General features: G+C 39.9%; 1 long non-coding RNA gene across 1 annotated transcript; it reads right to left on the reverse strand.

The window, feature by feature from the left end:
- Window positions 1-4,186: 4,186 nt before the first annotated feature.
- LOC130585023 (uncharacterized) lies at window positions 4,187-16,283 on the reverse strand. The gene is made up of 4 exons (XR_008966551.1): window positions 16,157-16,283; window positions 11,259-11,354; window positions 5,867-5,951; window positions 4,187-4,856 (listed from the first exon to the last, which is right to left on the reverse strand). It is a non-coding gene; the product is annotated as an uncharacterized LOC130585023 (long non-coding RNA).
- Between the last annotated feature and the right edge of the window lie 961 nt (window positions 16,284-17,244).

Consider the following 17,244-nt stretch of genomic DNA (forward strand, 5'->3'; position numbering starts at 1 on the left):
CCCCCCCCAATACATTTTGATCAGCAGCTTTCTTGTTTTACTACAGCCAATACTATTTTGGCTTTTCTGTTTTCAGACATTTACAGAACACTTAGGATGCTGTGGAGTAAAAATGCATTCTCAACTAGATACAATCAAAGTTTGATTTCTGCCTCAYGCTGTAATTTTGAGCAGGACTGGTTTTATCAGTCCTTCTCCTTCTAGTCCCCACCTTTACTGCAAAGAAAATAAGATTTTGCATGCAGAATAATAGAGTGTAAGTTCGAGGCAATGGAATGTTTTGCCATTATGGGATTATGCTTATAAGGAGGTGCAAAGAACTCCCAGAGACAAAACCTGGTGATTAATTGGTTATTGTGGGTGATGGATGTTTTTAATTTAGGCTTTAAGAAATTCATAAGCCCTGCTGCCCTGTGGTGGACATCTTCCTTCATCACAACATAGTAAGTATTCACAGCTCTTGAGCCTAGAGACTATTAAATTATGGAATTGAAACAAAAGAGGTCTTTGTCTGTAATTGGGAGCATTAGCCTTTGTGTTTAGACCAATTTTCAACACAACTGCATTGAATAACTCTGCTTACTTGATTTTTCTGTTATTATTTTGAACTGAATGTCGTGTTATTCATCTGTTCTGAGATCCTGTATGTTGTTACATGACTGCATTTCAATGGGCTTGCTTTATGAACTCAGCTTCTTCCCAAAAGCAAAAAGCCTGGGAACATCTGGTCTCCCGCCACAGGAAGGCCTTTTGGAGAGAGCTGGGGGCAGATGTCAGAGGTGCACAAGGTTTTCCTCCAGGGGAGCAGCCAGCTCATCCCCGAAATTGCACAGCAGTGAGAATGTGTCCCCATTTACTGCACATCCTGGCCAGTCTTGGCCAGAGCAGGTTTTGTGGGACCCCACCCCTTTCTCTATTCGTGGTAACATTTAATTTGCTTTTGATTGCCTTCCCACATTAAGCAGATGTTTTTATTAAGCTCTCCGAGGTGACACACAGGTCATTTTCTTGGGTGGTTACTGTTAATTCAAACTTCAACAATGTGTGTTAGTAATATCCTTCCAACACACCTTATTTTGAATTTTCCATCATGAACTTCCTCTGCCATTGTGCTGCCTAATTGTCTAGGTTTGTCTTGACTAACTTAAATAACTGCTCAGTTAAATAATTGTTCCTTGTTAAAAAAAAAAAAAAAAACAGTTCCGTGGCAAATGGTGCCACCACGCTGATTAAGGCCTTTTCCAGGACAGTTGTGAATGCAGTGAAATTCTGTTAGTCCCAGTGCTCTGCTGTTAACCACTGCCATATTGAAAACTGAGCTTTTTATTCCATTCTGTTCTCTTCCAGCCAGCTTGTGATCAACATACAACTACAACTCCCACCATACAACCTCTCAGCTTCCTTACTAGCCTCTTGTGAGGTACATTGTCAAAAGTGCTTTAAAAATCCCAATGAATTATGTCAGTGAAACAATTCTTGTTCTTCATCCAGCTGAATTCTTTCAAATGTTCTCTAAAAATGCTCAAAAAGCACAAATCTAATTCAGAAAAAGAGTCAGGAATGCTAGTAAATTATGGTTGACTTGCTTGTTTTTAGTAGTTGGCAGCAACTGTGTTGATGCTATGACTGGCTCTATGCCATTTAGATTCTTGTCAAAAAAATTAGTAGCATTAATTGTTGCTCTGGGATTCCACTGCATCCCAAACAATTTCCGGTACCAAAGGCAGGCACAGAGCTCTCGCTGCACACCTGGTCTGTCTGGGAACTCTATGTTCTGGGCAGTAGCAGGAGTGGAGATGCTGGGCTGGAGGTCAAGGAGCACTTTTGGAGACTGGATGAGGTCAAAACTCTGTGTGAAGTGAATCCCATCACATCCCACAGTGTCTCCTTTCCCACTGCCAGGAAGATTTAACTGCTTCCATGGAAACCTTGTACAGCTGACCTAACCTCTTCACTGCCAGCTCTCCATGTCTGGGGGACAGGAAGTGTTTTTGGCAGGGAGAAGACCAAGAACATGCTGAAGGTACTGCAGAGAAAATGCAGTCAGAAATTATTTTATTGGAACTTTTAAACTGGTGGTGGGGGGAAGGGGAAGTAACCTCGTTCTGCAAAAGATGAGATGTGAGATAGGAATGATGGTATCATCTTTTTTGCCAAGAGATACAGTAATCTTTAAGGAGAATTCCTGGTGTTTACAGTATTGCGTTTCATTAAACCTTTCAGTTTCCAGTATTGAATTGAAATTGTGCATCTCTCCTCAAAGGTCTGGTATGGAATCATCTGCATCATATCAAAGTGATCTGAAGAAACAGTCACAGCTATTTTAAAATTTCATTGTCACTCATCAGTATGCACATGTGCTCAGTAACCTTGCCTTTTCTTTTAGCTCTACCAAATACATATATTCAAAGCAAACCTCAAAAGGGAATAACTTAATATCATGGAAATAATTACCAGGAAGTCMGGCTATGCTCTCTGCCAGTTCACAAGAATCCTGTTTCTCCAAAACGTGAATGTTATATTGCTGCTTMATAGACTCTAAACTTCAAAAGAAATGGTGAAAACCTTTTATCTTGGCAGAGAAGAACAGCAGCACTGCTATACTCCCATTTACAACCTAAAACTGCTTTAAAGTGAGTATATGATCAAAACTCTTAAAAACTGGAAGGTGAAAATTAGCTAGACTGGGAAGCTCCTTCCATATACCTGTAACTCTGGTGATATCAGGAAACACTGGTCTCACATTTCAGATATTTGAAGTTCATATTAAGCTAATTTTCCTACAGATAGAAAGTTGTCTTTTRTATAATGTGTATTTGGATAATACACTAGTCAAGTTTAATCTCTTTGGTTTCATTTATCACACCACTAAATTCTCATGAAAGCAGTTAAAAACATGGGAGTTAAAGACTGGTCTCTGATGCTAAGGGGAGTTTCACCATCAATTTCTTTGGAAATGTGATTTGTCAGAGGATCAGGCTTTGAGTGGTTCTTCTGCAGTGATGYAAAGCAGCAGCAATGCCACTGAGGTTCTTCACACGGTGCCAAAGCAAAGTGGATGGAAACCACTGCAAAGCACAGCTGTTTACTCAGTGGCATTTGTTTTTCTTTGCTAAGGCATCTGTAGTTTTGTCAGTAGGAGGCAAGATAAATTAGTGCTTGTTGAAATATTTGCTGCCCTGTGTTGTGCATCTCTGGCAGAGAAGCTGAAGTGCCACCAGTGCTCATAGCTGGGCTGTTCCAAAGCAGCTTGGGAACAACCCTGTCGTGCAGGCAATGATGCATTGTCCTTTATCTCTTTTATTCTTGTTTTAACACAGACTTTTTTTCATAGTCCACAGATGGCACCTGAAAGTACAGTATCTGTTCCAAAAGAAATTCCAGGCTCGTTTTTTTCCCCTCATCTTCTTCCAAGAGAAAAAAGTACACATACTTTTTGTGTGTTTTGCCCTTCTGTGGGACACCACCCACAACCTCACCCTTTTTTCCCCTTCCATGGATAATCTTTTCACAGGGTGGAGAGGGGATGGGATGGGATGGGAAAAAAAGAGTTGCTTTCATGTTTTCTAGCAATGATTTTGTCTACAACTATTTCCTTCTTGACTTCTTACTCACTGTTTATAAAATCTCCCTGTACTTTAACAATAGTATTGTTGCCACAGCTGCACTGATTATATTTCCCTAACTTCTCTCATTTTGGGGCTTGGAATCAGTGTGGTTTGTTTTCATACATGGTAACTTGGAACAGCCTATAATAACATTACAGAAAGCCTTGATAATATAATTGTAATGTGCACACACACTACTTTCTCTGCTTTTTTTTCTCCAGGATCAAATACCTAATTTGTTGTTTTTTTTTTTTTTAATACTCTGCCTACAACAAAAAGTGAAGAGCTGATTTCAGATAGGTACATTACAAAATGTAGTTTTTTGAAAAGCATATTAATAAGGGGTCAGTGAATGTATTAAGTGTTTCATTGCATAGCCATTAATCTCACCATGTGGGGTTTGGGTTTGGGTTTTTTTTTGTGGTGGTGGGCTTTTTCTGTAGTTGCTTATTTTGATCTGCTATATTCATTCTCCTCTTTAAAATAATGGGAAAAAAACAAACAAGAAAACCATTAACATTGTGTAATATATTTTGATTAGTTTTATTTTAGTTTATAAAAAAAAAACTTTTGCCCTTCTCAGCTGATACTCAGAATGAAGACATGGTTCTTGTTTGTGCTGAAAGCCTGAATGAGCACTTCTGCAAGACAAAGGATCCTGATGGTGCAGAGCTTCTTCCCACACTGCTGAAGTTCAACCTTTAAACTTCAGGACAAGTCCCCTTTTGCTGGAACACCACTCAATGTTCTTGATGTCCTTAAGTAAGAAGTGTGTATATTAAATATGTCCGATTAGAGTCCTTCACTTGCTAGATTATGACCTGGAGGTGTAGAGGTGTAGAGGTGTAGAGGTGAACAGCCACTTCAATCAGCAGCTCCCCAGAGTAAGAATATGGGTTGTGGGACGTGCATTTGGACATGTTGGGTATTGCAGCAGGTCTGTCTCCCTTTCAGATTGCATCAGATACCTGTGCAAGTCTTAACACACTGTGCATTTCCCTTTGTTCCAGGGCTGATTAGCRCTGGCAGGAGATGGCTCACTGACAGTCAGGGACACCGCTTCTCCTTAACCTGCAAAGCCCAGACWGGATGAAAGGAAGGCAGGACATCACCCTCCTATCCTGCTTTGCTGCACAGACACTCTCTGAGGGTTTTAGGGGCTGAAGTGCTTGTGTTTGGAGYTGCCCTGCTGCTGGGTGGGCACTCAGCAACAAAAACCTGCACCAAGCTGGGCAGGCCCCTTGTCACCTGCAAAGAGACAGAAAGAAATCTCTTCCAGCATTGTCCTACATTAAAAAGCTCTCTCCTGAGCACTGATGTCACCTAGAAAAGCAAAAGGAATTGGACACTAATGGTATTCCATTGTTGCTACTGAACTAACCAATATCAAGCAAATATCTTAGAAGCAAAGCATACCAGTGARTTTTTTTAATTATTCCATCAATTATTCCATTCTTCATGTTTTATATAAYCCATCCCAATTACAATATTTTTCCTAGCATGTGAGATATAAATAAAGTAGTTATTAAATCCARAGCTGATGAACAGCTTTAGATGTTGGCTTGGCACCATTTTCTTTTATAGATGCTCCCCACATGACGACTTCTAATGAACTAGAATTGYAGAATTCACAGTTGCTTTTTATGGTGTCACTGTATATATTTAACTGATAAGAAGCAGAAGGCAGCATGTTCAGATTCCTGGTAAATTAAAGGAGAAAGTGATTTTAAATCCATAAGGCAAGTTTTTCTGCCTCTCACTAGTAATTGCTTTTTGGCAAATTCTGTTTGAAAGAAGAGCCAAAAACTCTTTAGAAGYAAGCCTGGGAAAGAAGCATGTTTCCAGGTTAATCGATGAATCAAATCACCAAATGCTTTCAGGCATTGTCTAGCAGATTCCAAAAACCTTTAACATAATTAAAAAGCTGGATTGTCTGCACAGGCTACAATAGATCTCTCTCTCAAATAAGTATTGGTTAAAAGAAAAAAAATTAGTGTCTGATGTTGAAAGAAAATGTTTGCACCAAACGAATTAGAGAGGTCATCAGTCAAGACTCTTTAATACAAGTCAGAATATCACAATCACAATAAACTGGCAAGTTGAACATCAGTTTAAGTTATCTCTTGTTGTAAGCATACACATTTTGTGTGCCTAAGGCAGTGTGTTGCAACTYGCATATACTTAAATCTCTTTCAAATTATGTTTTAATTTTATTTTATGAGCAGAGTTTTCTTTTCACAGGTTAGCTGGCCTCTTACCTTATTGAAAGCATTTGTGAAGTCCAAGATGCATGTCTGAAGAGAAGCCATGTTGGGGACTGCAGGCTAAGGCCAAATTATAAACCTGTCATGAAATCAATGGGATTCTTAGGAATACCTTACACAAAGCTGCTTGATTTTTATTGAAGTCAAGAACTTTCTCTTAATAATGGCATCAAAGTTTAMAACTGCTGCTTGGATGCACTGCTGTTGTTACTCCAGTGGAAAAAAATCCCAAGAACCATATGAATGTTACRCTTGGAATTTARGTATTGACCAGTTGTCATGAGGTTYGAGCACAGCCCCAACTCACTTACCAGTGCTGAGCAATTAATTTCCATATTTCTYTTGTTGATCCCTGTTTTTGCAAGCATCCATGCTTCCTGTTTTCATCAAGCATTAGAAGCAGAAATGTTGATACACACTGAAAACCCTCAGGGGAGCAAATCATGCTGATCTGTGTGGAAATACTACTACTTGTTTTTTCCCCCCTAAAATTTCAAAACTACATGCCCAAGAAAACTGGGAAATGTGTACTTGCTTAAGTTCTTTCCTAAACCTAAACTACCAAACCCTTCAATACTGAACAATTGTAATAATGTAAGAGAACTCTTCCAGTAGAGATGTGTTTGCAGAGGTTAATATTAGGATCAAGATGCATGAAGGTGTCAGTCCTTTTTCTCTCTCTTCTGAAGTGCTGAAGAGAAACACATGACATCCCTAGGCTGTGTTTGATAACCRTGATGCTGACAACCTGGGGGAACCATGCCCCGCTCAGTGTTAATGAAAGGGCACCAGGAAGTTTCCCATTTTTAAAGGCATCCCAGCACTTTGATTCAGTGGAAATTAGGTAGCTTGGTCCCTTTTGTGCACAGAATGTCTCTCTAAAATTTGGGGTAACTAAGCCACGTAAAAGAAAACACCTCACACCTTAGACTTTGGGGCTATAGATGTTTCTGCAGATGCTCAGCTTTAAGTACATGAATTGATTCATTTATGTTACCTGACTCCAGATGTAGCAACTCAGAGGTTTATGTTAAAATATAAATAAATTTGAGGGGGCGGGAGTTTTATTTCCCTGAAATCATAGAACATTCAAGGTATTGGAGGATGTTGGTAGTTATGGGTCCATYTGCAGCCTTCTTAAGGTGTGATGTGATCAATATTCGGAGAAGCAACATCATTTGGTGTAGGTCTTACATGCAGGATTCATATTTRAACTCAGAGGTTCCACATAAAAAGACAACAGCTTCTGCTATTCTGTGCTTCTGCTTAATAGCAAGCAATTGTGTTYATTTATATCTGTAAAGGGGCACTTGATGAGGAAGACCCAGCTTGCTAGTGAGCCTAAAAGGAATATTCTCCATGTTTGTCTCTTTTGCTATTTGAATGTTTTAAAATAGTTGCCACATGGTATCAGAATTTGCCAGTTTTACAATGAAAATAGCTACCATAGGCCTAGGAAGAAATACATTTTTAAATCCATATTAGCCCTGGCTCAGTCCAATCTGTGGCACAGGATGTTCCTTAGGCTCATATAAATAACTTGGGTAGGGAAATATCCTCCTGCTCACGTTACAAATGTTTACCAACAAGAGACAGAGGTTACTAAATGTGCCATTTGAGGATCAAGTAAAGATGTTCCAAGTGTATTGATTTTTTTTTTTTCTTTTTTTTTTGCCACTGGAAAAGGATGTTGAGCTATTGGATGATTGTCTCTTCCTATGCTGTTTGGGAAGTCTATCCAAYATTAGATGCACATTTTGTTTTCTACAGAAAATACATTTATAAATTTTAGATCCATTTCACTTCTAGTGGTAAAAGTTGTGCAACTTAACTTTGTAAAAGAGTGAACAAGTGCTGTGAATCTTTTAGGGCTTTACCTCTGTGCCTGAAGATATCCTTAGGAAAGACAATTGTGCTGTCTACATTCCTGCAATTACTGAATATTTTATTTAATTGGTAAGAAGCAAWCTTGTGCTTATTTAAAAAAGATACTACACAATTGTGATATTAATTTTTGAAGCACAATCAGAGAGAGCCTGCAATTATTATTTTTTCCAATTGYAAAGAGAGATAATTGCCTTTTCATTAAAAGATGGGTTTAGATTTCCCAAGAGAACTCTGAAATGTGGAAATTACTACCAAAAGCTTTAGCCTTAAAAAGAAGTCTCAATGAGTAACGTGCCTTACGCTTTGAAAAATACAGGGAAGCAAGTGATGTTCACACAGCCCAGCACAACAAAAGAGATGAAAATGCAACATCCCTCTGTTAGAGAGGGCAAACTGCATTTCAGAGAATTTTGTGGGGAGAAAAAGAAGAGTTGACCTGGTGTTGTTGTGATGCCTTTGGGAGGGCACTGTGGGTGCCGCAGGCAGCCTGTGGGGAGCCTGGCAGTCCCTTAATGATCTTCCCTCTGTGTTTCACTATTCAGACATCCCGGCTTTGTCAGGAGAATGTTATGACTCCTTTGCTCCATCATTGCCATTTATGTTTGCCAGACTTTGCTCTATCAAACTATCTGTCTTCTATTTCAYGCTGCAGGAAGACAAAAGCCAGGGCTGAGTCTAGTCACTGGAAATCTATCTCACTAATCTCGAGCCTGTTTGAACAGGAATCTGCTTTCCAATAATGTTACCACTGGGTCTGTTTTTTTCACGTCACCTATCTCGCCTGTAGCAAAGAATGCACTAGAATTTAGACATACACAGAGGTAGGTCTCTCAGAGCAGCCTGGAGTGCACTAAATCACAAAATAATCCAGAGGGACTACTTCAGAGCACACTTCTTTTTGGAGAAAAACATCCCTCTTCTGTGCTGTCTTGATGAAGTTAAGGAMTGTAGAGCCTACTGGTGTTTTGACAGCTATATTTTTTTCCTCCGTTGTCCAAAACAACATGGTTAAAATTTCCATCTTGCCCCCATCTTTCCCTTAGTTATGATAAAAGAGCTMTGGGGGATCTTGTCTGGTCAGGCAGGGTAGTGATTATATTTTCATATGCCATCAATAAGCATTAGGAATTTTTTTTGTGGAAAAAGAGAGATGGTGAATATTGGAGATGTCAAGTAAACTTAAATACTTTTGTAATGCTGAAAGTCTCCTCAGACATGCTGGATTTAAAAAACATATGAAGAGAGGGGATTACACAGCCCAAACATTGCAAGCCTTGCAGAGAGGTCTCACCATCAATAAGCAGGAGCTTAGCTCTCTTCTGGAGTCATCAGTTACCATTACACATGGACAGGAATGCTGCTTGGTAAATGGGCTTCATGAATTCTTTCCTACCTGGAGAAATTATTAAGAGGAAGAAGAAAAAGGAGCGTCTCTGAGAGCTTTTGGCACCTAGCCCAAAAGGGTTTGAATAGAACCACTGAGAGACCTGAACTCTTCTACAAGCACAGCCTTCCTACCCTGTGTCTGGTGGAGATCTCACCTTGGCCACCTCAGGCAGGTGTAAGGTGAAACAAGACACAAGGCTGTATCTGCTTCACTATTTCTTCTAATCTTACTGGTTATCTCATTTTGTTTTAATTTTTAACTCCAGCTCTAGTTCAGATATGTTTACAATACTGATGGAGTGGGGTCAGATCTTACTAAGAGACTTCCCTTTGTTTCCACATCTCCTGGTGTTGAACAGATTTTCTAAAGTTYCTGTTCCAACAGAGTCACCATGGGCATCACCTTCAAGGGTTTTTTTAATCCTTGTTATGTCTTAATGGTGATCATGGAATATACTACTCACTCTGTGGGAGGAAGATGATATCAAAACAATGGAAACAGAGGCAAAATCCAGGATAGAGGGAGGAGGAAAAGTAGAGCAAATGTTGAATGCAAGAAACCTTTACAGTAGAGTGGGAAGTCTGTGGGTTCACAAAAAAAGGACTTAAATGATAAACAAGTTGTAATATTTAAATACATAAGAAATTATATTCTAATAATTATCCCAAGGAAAACAAACTCAAATGGGGGAAAAAACTCCAACAAACAACATCAAAACAAAAAAATACAAACAAAAAAAACAACAAAAAACCACCTTCCCTCCAAAAAACCAGCAAGGACAAATAACACTGTGAGAATAGTTTATTTATAGCTGTCCTACCATGTAAGTCATGCCACATACCTTAGTTTGCAATTAATATTTAAGGAATACTGCTGGTTTCTAAACAACAATAGTTTCCTCCGTTGCTTTGAAGGGGTGGATGTTGGTGGATCACTTCAGATCTGAATCTTTTTTTTGTATAATATGAAAAGCAGTAGTGGAATTCATAGATTTTTCTGACACTTACTCMGAGTTTTAAGTTAAAGTAAAACATTTTCTTTGGGTAAAAACTTTACTTTTCCCACACAACTTCTAAATTTAATTGAGGATAATCAACATCCCTAGTAAGACCTCACCTTCTTTTTTGGCTGCATATATTAATATTTTTCATTGCTTATTATGTTACAGCAGTTTTCCGATGGCCCTTTCTATGAGACACACTTCACAAACACAGAGCCCTTGTCCCAAACAACTTCCAATCGCTGGATATTTGGACTAACCCCAAGTAACAAGGAAATAAAACCACCACTTGTAACACTGAAGAAATTTAGGGTGGGAGCACTGGTGCAGAGTCATTATCAGATTTTGCCCCAAGCCTGCACACATATCCACAGTTACATTTAAATACTCTTAAATGATATGAAATTCTGTAAAATAAAATCTGACAGGAGTTGTTTTTTTTTTTTTTCAACTGGAATTAGGAACCATGCAATACTGCCATGTCTAGCATGTCTGGAACCTGAAAGTATCTTTCATGATTGGTGTACAAAAATAGAGTTTTCATGTTAGTCAGAGCACCTTAAACAAGGGGGAACATCAGAAAATAATAGTAGACTTGTTCATATTAGGGCAGAATGTATAAACCACAGTATCTCTGTGAGGAAATAGACTTCCTGTCTGCTGGTTTTGTGTGTCTAATTAAGTACAGATTTTTTGGCTACTAAAACATTTTTCCAGAGCTACCAAAAAATAAAACCTAAACAAGTCCAGTAAAGCCATGAATGGATAAATACTGTGTGACTCTTTCACAGTAAACCTTGAAACCTCCACATGCAGCTGAGCCCAGCTCTTCTAACACAGCTATTTTTYAGTCATGGCATTTCTAACAAGTCCTTACTTGGCTCTCATGGGAAAAAACATCTCTAAGCAAGTGTTGTTTGTTCAATAAAATCACTGTAATTCACCTTTTGATCTTGCAACTGGCTCCACTTAAAAATAAATGCAGACAATCATGCAAGTGTCTTCCAAGCCACCTAACAGATAAAAAAAWTTAAGAAAGGGATAGAAATGGTCAGAGAGAATGGAGGCAGCAGAGAATTGGGATCCTTAGGAAGACTGAGGTTCTGCCCTACCTTGTGAACTCCCAGGCTGCATAGAAGGCACTACACTGGCATTTTCCCCCTTTAACTGGCTGACATTACATGGGACAGCGCTGTGCTTCCTGACTCCTGCAAGAGAGGGAGAAATGTGGTCTGGTAAATCCTTCAAGTCACCGTGCACTTTTGACAGGAAAGCTTTCACTGCACACCATGTTCCTGCAGCACTTCTGCACATGTGTTTTGATCCCTCAGTGAGGAAAATCACACAACTTCCCAGCAGAGCTTCATGCAAGACTGTTCCTCCTAGGAGATGTTCCTGTGGCCCCCCAGGCACATCTGACTGACCAATGAGGCTGGGGAGAAAATGAAGAGATTTTCATTGAGGAGAAAATGGCAACATTTCCTCATGGASATGTGGGAAGCAATGGGATTTCCAAAAAAGCATAGATAACATAATTTAAACAATTTACAGACGTTTGAAGAGTACTATGGAAATCRGGAACTATGATTACAATCCTGATCACTGTCCTGTAGCAACTTATCTATTCACTTTGATAGACATACACTGGTCATGCAACACATAGAGGCTCCCTTTTCTGGCTAACAGGCAACCACTTCATTCCCTTCAAAATGTTTGAAGTGCTTTTTGTGCTGTTTTCCTTSCCCTCTTGCCATGCAGCAAGGACACCCTGAGGTAAGAAAAACTCACTAAAAGCCAATTACCACCACTGACTGATATATTTCTTACAGAAGGAAACAAAACACCAAACTGTCTCCTGTCTCAGAAAACATCTGACCTCACCGTTACCTTTTCCAGGAACTCGCACAGAACCCAAAAAAAGGCTTAAAATACTGGTAATGACAGTAGAAAACCCAATCTTGGGAGACTCTCATCAAAGTTGTGAAGAGAAGAGGCTTCTTGCCAATGATATTAGGTTTGGTTTTGCAGAGGAATGTGGGAAGCGACACACAGAGAACCTCAGACAGCTGACAGGTTTCTTTAATCCAAATGACTATTTTAAATTTATGTGAACTGATGGGTCAGGGAGGCACTTAGTGCTTGAAATCAGAAGTCAAAGGATGCTATCTGAAAGAAGGAAATGATAACAAGCTCCTTTTCTTGCTGGTTGTCCACCTTGCAATGCTCCGGGACATCCTTACAGCTGGTCCTACAGCAGCAAGGGGCTTTATGCACCTGACAAAAGTCAGGTCCTACTGTGGCTCCTTAATGAAATGCAAKAACCAGGAGCTGCTCATTGACTCTTTCATTTCCAGACCTAATCTCTTCAGAGTGCTTTCAAATGAGGCAATTTCTCACTTTTACAAGATTTTCATCATTGCTGGGGAACAAGTTCTCMCATGGAAGTCAGCCTCACTTGCTCTGCCGATGGACTGAGAACTTCCTCATATCTCCAGCTCTCAGTTTTTACAGGTGGGAAAACTGTAAACAAGTATCTTATCCTGAAACTTGGAATTTATTCTGCATCCAGAGGACATCAACAGGAGAGTAGTCATAGCAGTCCAGCTACTAATTTCATTTTCAGATAGGAGTAAGTTGAGAAGTTCGATGCAAAAACATGGGATTTTGAATATGTGTGGTTAGTGCAAGAGCGAAATAAGATGAAAGGTTCATCTTATTCATCTTAATAAATGCAGGGAAAGCCACAAATAGTATTCTCATGTTCTTTTGTTTTTGAGCCATGGGCCTAAAGGGTGTTTTTAATGCAGAGGAACTTAACCATGCTTGTCGAATGTATTTTCCATCAGCTTGAAGTTGTATATCACCATGCACATTTACATGTATTCAATCTTTCTGCTGTATCTTCGTGGCTGCTAGCCAGCGGGATTAATGGAATGTATGAAATAGCAGAGAAGCTGTGGAGATTGAGTCCCAAAAACAAAAGCTAAAAGGCAGGGTGGTCCTCTGAGTTCAGTTTTCACTTAATCTACTGAGTCATTTGGTGACCTTGGACAAGCAGACTGACCTTTTGGCACTGTGGTGAGGCCAAGTGTAAGGCACTGTAAAATCAAACACGGAAGATTAATTGCTGCAAAAAGAACTGAGTCAGGATGGCAGGGTAGTACCCCATAAGCACCCCTCCTGGTCATCAGAAAAATCCTAGATAAGGTAATATATCAATTTGTGTTTGCTTGTGTCTGGAGTGATCAAACTTGGAAAAACAGTTATTCTTTGAAAGTATTTGCCAAGCCTTACAGAGCTACTTCCTCCCTCCGCACTGTTTCTTTTCTAGACTTCTTCATTGCCAGATTCAGTTATAGGCTTAATGAAAAAAAAAGGAAAAGATACGTATCTGACACCAGGCCTTTCGATGATCCCAATTTTCCAAACTTGGGAATCAGAAAAGCTGTTTTGGAGGAAGCTAATCACTAGCTTCTGAGCCTATCCTGAAAGCAAAATTTTGAGGTTTGAGGGGTCCCTGTGGTTTTACTTGGTTTTGGTTTTGATTTTTAATGTCTGTGAGGTGAGCCCAAGGCCAGACTGAGGATTGCATCAAGAAAATGGAAAGATGAAGAGAAGAGAGAAAGAATGGCCTAAGCCCTAAAATAGCACTGTACAGGGCGTTTTTCTTGGAACTTTCCTTCAGTTGACATCAGTCAGAGTAAGAAAAAGATATTAGTTCAAAAGTGTAAAGTTAAAACAAGAGATTCAAGGCCGGATGTAACACTCATATCTATTTGGTGTTGTGAAAAAAAAAAAAAGGTTCCACCTGGACCAGAAGCTTAATGGTTTTTTCAGCTTCAGAAACATTTGTTTTGTTTGGATGTCTTTGACCCTGGACAAGACAACGGCAGCACACACCTAAAGACACACACAGAAAAATAAGAGTAACTGAAGTGCAACAGAAGCTCTTGTCTTTTTTTTTTTATTCCTGGTGAACTGGAAATTTCAGGAAAAGCTAGTTTAGAACAGGAGTTTTCAAGCCAGGCTTCTGATAGTCTCTGATGTCCAAAATCAATGCCAGTGGGAATTTTCTAGCAAAGCCAACAAGGCTGAAATTTTTTAGTGTAATATATAAACATGAAACTATTTTCTTTTTGTCCAAAAGCTACACTATCATCTGTGGAGCTCCTTCAGCCATAACTTGTAAACCAAAGTAGGTTTTTATGCATATTTTCACTTAGCAAGTCAACATAACAGGCCTGGGAGCCACTGTGGCTGCACTCTTCAGCAGGAAATAGGTTTGTCTGAATCAGTATTTACAACGATGCCTCTGAGATCTACCCCATGCTCAGAAAATTGAGTGAAACTATCGTGTTACCCAGACAAAATGAACCCTTCCTTCCACCAAATTGTCTGTCCCAAGTTCAGATTGTAGTGCATAAAACTGACAGCAAGGATCTTGCACATGAAATTTCACCTAAATCTCAGCAGTGAGAGCTGTTGAGATTTAGGTTAGTGATTTCACCTAAATCTCACCCTTCCTCCAGCTGGGGGTAGGGATAACAATACCAGCATCATGTACATAATGGGAAGAATAAAAGCAAGTGATGAGACCCCTCAGCGATGAGGAATGAGAGGATTTGTTCCATTCAAWTTTTTTTGTGTTTCTCATGTTGTTTTATGCAACTAGAGGTGGTTTTCAACCCTAWATAACTCTCGATGGACTAACCCCAGCAGTAAAGGAATGCTGGAAGAAGTGTTCTCATAACTGTGTCAGCTCCTTATTATAAAATAGCTCCTTACAAAAATTAATGTTATCTCCAAGAGATGGGCTTCTTTTGTRGGGATAACTTGTGTAGATAAAGTGGTCTAGTGGCAAGTGAACAGATTGAGAATCTGCTAATCATAATTCTAACCACTGTGCTACTTCATCTGTGTTTCATCTTTGTACTAACATTAAACAGAAAAGAAGGGGTGAGGGAAAAGGAAAAACAAGTCTTTTCTTCAGGCAGGTTTGTACATGCTTAGCCAGCTCTTCTGTTCTGGTTTTAGGGCAAAAGGGAAAAAAAAAAAAAAGCAACACTGAAACATAAAGCAGTGTGGATTGTATGGAAAATTTGACTCAGATCGAGTGCCTGGCCAACACCACAAAATGGACTGGAGACAAATCTGATAATTAGAAAAAGCAGTGAATAACAAAATATTTTTGACTCATGCCATATCAGGCAGCCTCTGAAAATCCTCAGAGGCAAGAAAACAGGATTTAATTCTCAGGAGTTTATTGCAGTTTTATGTTAGCACAATGCCACTGATTTCAGAGGTGTTATGCTGGTGTAATAATGCAGTTGGCAAAAATCACCTTACTCTTCCATGACTGTTCATTTTGACAGCAATTTGCTCAAACTGCCCAAACAACCAGGTAAACCAGGAGGGACCACACTTACGTCAGCCTGGTACAACAGACATAAACAAGGTCAGAAACACTCCTATTGTATTAATCTAATTTACAGTGCCCTGGGGTTTGGTTTGTTTTTAGACCAAGTGGCCAGGGTAAACACACATGCTGACCAGTCCAGAGCAAGGGTGGGATAAACATACTGACCATCACTCCAGGGATGCCATATAGGGGTAAGAATGTCTGATGCCTGTTTTTCATCTCTGCTGCCAATGCCACTGCCAAGTCCAGCAGGTGAGTGGGGGCTGGCAAGCACAGTGATAAGAGCTAGAAAAGAGAAAAGGCTTGCCAGAAAACAGTCAAATAAGAGCAAGAGAAGAGWAATGCCTGTGAAGGAGCCAGCACATACTAGGACAACACAAGGAAATAGCTGGATCAGGCAGTAAAGTGAAGAGATGAGAAAAGCCTCCTGGAGAAGGAAGAGCTGAGAAGAGATGAAGCAGGAGAAAGTGTGAAAGGAGAAAAGAAATGCCTGAACAAGAACCTGAAATCAGGTAAGAGGATACACAACAACCTCTTGTCATGGCTGTGGCACAGTCTTGAACTCTGTTCAGGAAAGCAACATGTTCTTACCTGGATGCTTTAAGGGCTACAGAAGGTTAAGAGGAGTCTGTAGAAATCAGTTCTGTGTGTTCCTGCTTGAAGAGAGTCAGAGACATCCAGCATCATATCATGTGGCTCTCTTTTTTTCCTGTGGAGATAGATTAGGAAAATCAGGTGAGCAGAGCATCAATTCATGCTGTCCCTCTCACCAGAATTTTTTATTTTTATGGGATTTTCAACTGGATTTTCTCACTTTCCTATAAATTAATGAACGATCAATATCAGAGAAGGAGGAGGAGGAGGAGGAGGAGGAGGAGGGGAAGGAGGAGGTGCTTTAGGTGACAAAGAAGATATTCTTCTGAAGACTGCAAAAGAGAACCCAGTGGAGCAGATAATCCCTGCAGCTGATAGAAAGCAAGAGCAGACACCCACGCTGAAGATCGTGGAAGATGCCATGCTGCTGCAGGTTTTTCCTGCAGGGCTACAGCCTGTGGAGAGGAGCTGCTGGGCAAAAGCATGAGGAGGAAGGAGATGCAGAAAGAAATCTTCTGGAATGATCCCATAACTCCCTACTCCCCATATCTTTCACCACCCCAAGGGGTGAGGGGAAGGATATGGAGGAATYGGGACTGAAGGACAGAAGCTGAACCTGACGGGAGAAAAAAAAGGGGAATGATGTTGTTTTATTTTTTATCTGTCTCCTGCAATAAATTAATTTTCTGTCTGTTTTGTCCCTTGTTAATAACTGGGAAGTGCTTGCTGTATTTATCTCAACCCATAAGATTTTTCATCTTGGGGATGGGTAGGGAGAGAGCCTCTGGATGGCACCTGGCTGGCAGGAAAGGTGAGCCCTTCCTTCTTCATCCTATACCCTTCAGCTTCCTTCCTCTCTAGGAATACTGACTCCTAATAAATAAAGAGGTACCTGATGATTTAGTGCCCACAAAGCAGAAGGTCACCTGGAACAAAGAGCTMAATATGTAAAAACTGGTGAAGATTTTAGAAGACTAGAAACACTATCAAAAATAGTTTCATACACATCAAAATCTGTATGAAGCAGAAAAAATACAAACTCTGAATAAAACCTCCCTTATGTGATTTGTGTCCTTGTTGTGCTT

This window comes from Malurus melanocephalus, unplaced genomic scaffold (assembly GCF_030028575.1).
Source record: "Malurus melanocephalus ecotype Western Australia unplaced genomic scaffold, MMel_1.1 scaffold_16, whole genome shotgun sequence".
Classification (NCBI taxonomy): domain Eukaryota; kingdom Metazoa; phylum Chordata; class Aves; order Passeriformes; family Maluridae; genus Malurus; species Malurus melanocephalus.